This window comes from Frieseomelitta varia, unplaced genomic scaffold, assembly GCF_011392965.1.
Source record: "Frieseomelitta varia isolate USP_RPSP 00005682 unplaced genomic scaffold, Fvar_1.2 scaffold_133, whole genome shotgun sequence".
NCBI lineage: Eukaryota > Metazoa > Arthropoda > Insecta > Hymenoptera > Apidae > Frieseomelitta > Frieseomelitta varia.
This window is the reverse complement of record NW_025109006.1, coordinates 125,340-127,778: the sequence shown is the minus strand read 5'-3', so window position 1 is coordinate 127,778 and position 2,439 is coordinate 125,340. Positions and strand designations below refer to the sequence as shown.

At 40.9% G+C, this 2,439-nt stretch overlaps 1 protein-coding gene across 1 annotated transcript in view; it reads left to right on the top strand.

Moving 5' to 3' along the window:
• LOC122530186 (GATA-binding factor C-like) overlaps window positions 1-2,051 on the top strand; it is a 75,725-nt gene extending 73,674 nt beyond the window's left edge. Inside the window, exon 5 of the mRNA XM_043656930.1 lies at window positions 1-2,051. This exon is cut by the window's left edge and continues 1,567 nt beyond it. The gene's annotated coding sequence lies outside the window, so the exon portion shown is untranslated.
• The last annotated feature ends 388 nt before the right edge of the window (window positions 2,052-2,439 follow it).

Genomic DNA, 2,439 nt, shown 5'->3' with positions numbered 1-2,439 from the left:
AAAAAAAAGGAAAAAAAAAAAAAAAAAAAAAAAAAAAAAAAAAAAGAATAAAGAAAAATTCTCTATCCCGCGAGAGAAAAGAGAGAGAAGACAGGGACTCGGACACGAGTGACGGACCACTGTAGGCAGAAATGCGAAAGCGAAAACACAAAAACAAAAAAAAAAAAAAGAAACTAATAATAAAATAGGATAAAGAAGAAAAAAAAGAAACGCGCGCGGCTGTAAATTTTGTATCTCCGAGATTGTGTACACGGTTATATCATTGTAATAATAGTATATATACAAAAATTATAAATATATATATATATATATATAAATATAAACGAAAAATCTATATATATGAAGATAAATATATATATATAAATATAAATATTATAAATATTATAAATAAATAGTTGAAGTGTGCTCTGTGGAGAAATGGTGTGCGTGAGCGAGCGCGCGAAAAGCGAAATGAGTCAAAAGGGAGGGGGAGGAGGAGGAGGAGGAGGCGGCAGGAGATGGAAAGAGAGGAGTAAAAGTGATTGTGCATAAATTAGCGGTTAATTGCGCATCGTAAGATTTGCATCTAGATAGCCGGAGCGCGCGATCGTAATTAAAACGATTTATCGCGAGCGAGAAAGGTTAATAGCCGTGAATGACGATTATCATTATTATTCTTATTACTATTATCGTGGTCGCCGATCGGCCGATATCGCCGATTATTCATTAATCTCTCCTTCTAATTAATTAATTATTTAATTAATTAATTAATCGCGCCGGCACAGACACTCGGCACGAGAGCGCCGGGCCAGATTCGCCGCCAATTGCCATCGTCCCCCCTTTTTTCTCCTCGTCCTTTTCTAGTTTGCCTGACCCTTCTTTGTTCATCTTCGCGATCTCGCTATCTCCCTCCCCCCCCCCCCGCTTATACACGCAATTGCAAACGCCTCGATTCGCAGAAATTGTTCTGTTTCGATCCCCCCCCCCCCCCAAAAAAAAGACTGTCGATCGTCTCTGGAACGATTTGCGCAGGGATTTTCTTATTTATAGAATAGTCTCGAATTTTATCATTGACATTTTGACTTTGATTGATTTGTTTGACTGAGGCTCGGTGCAGGAACGCGGTATTTAATTCAATACTTTTTTAGACTACGAAAGCGAAGGAAAAGGAAAATCGCGCATGCGCACAAGTACGTGCATCCGAGAGTCGCGTAGTTAGCGAACAAAATTAGACGCGCAAACTTGGCGCATGCGCGCGCCGCGCGGTTCCGCCCGCGCATGCGCCGAGTTTGCGCGTCCAGTTTTCCTCATCATTCAGACGTAGCGGCTCGCGTGCGTTTCACATCTGAGAAGCTTTATTCGCTTTCACGTCTAGAAATCTATGCATCACGGGGTATAAACACTGCTTCATCAACCAGAACTGTTATAAGAAACTCTGCTTTATTCAAAGCTGTGTTCGTTTAAACGAATCCTCGCTTCTGCACCGGGTCTAACTAGGTTAAGTGTATAAAAGTTTTTCAAGCGAGATCGCCTTGGTTGGAGGGCATGGCGCGCGGTGATCGTTCGAAGCTCGAAGCGCAGAGGAAGGAAACGGAAAAGACTGACGAAAGGAGGAAGGAGAAAGAGAGGGGGGTGTTCGTGCGTTGCCCATTTGTCGCGAACGGGTCGGAGCGAGACGAGGGGGCAGGTTATTCTAATAAAATAGTATTATTAGGGAGTAGCGTGTAGACTGTATAAAGAAACACAGCCACACATACACACACACGTACATACACCTACACACGGAGAGATATACGTACACAGATACGAGTGTGGTGGAAACGGAAGGAAGGAGTGCACGCAAACATATAGGTTATAATTCAGAAGGCTGGAATGCAATTAGAAAGATGAAAGAATCGAGCAGAGGTGGGATGTCTTGAGGCCGCTGACAGTGGATTCGACGACGTTCGATCGACGACGAACGTTTCGCGGCGATACTGATTCCGCGGGGAACGTGTATAAAGCGACATTGTAAGATATCGTTGTAAAAAAAGGTTTTAACTTAAAATAAATTAACGATAATTCACGCATAACAATCGTACTAATTCTCAGCTTTATAAACCGCGTTGTTGTTGTTGCTGTTATTCTTTCTTTCTCTTCGATTCGATCTTTCTTTCGAGGAGTGTTATTTTGCGGAGGAAGATGTGTTACCGAAGAGTTGCAGCGCGTCTCCTACAAGACGTTCAAGAGGATAATTCTCGGTCGAGGAACAGGACACGAGGTTCTTAATTTATTCGAGGATCAGCGTCGTGTTAATCAGCAATTTCTTTTTTTTCAAACCTAAGTGGATTTAAAATTTAATTTCTCGCGATTATCGAAGGAGAAATTGTACAGGTACGCTTATAATGTTACAATGACGTATTATTATTATTATTATTAGTAATAGTAATATTATTATTAATATAATCATATTAATTATAT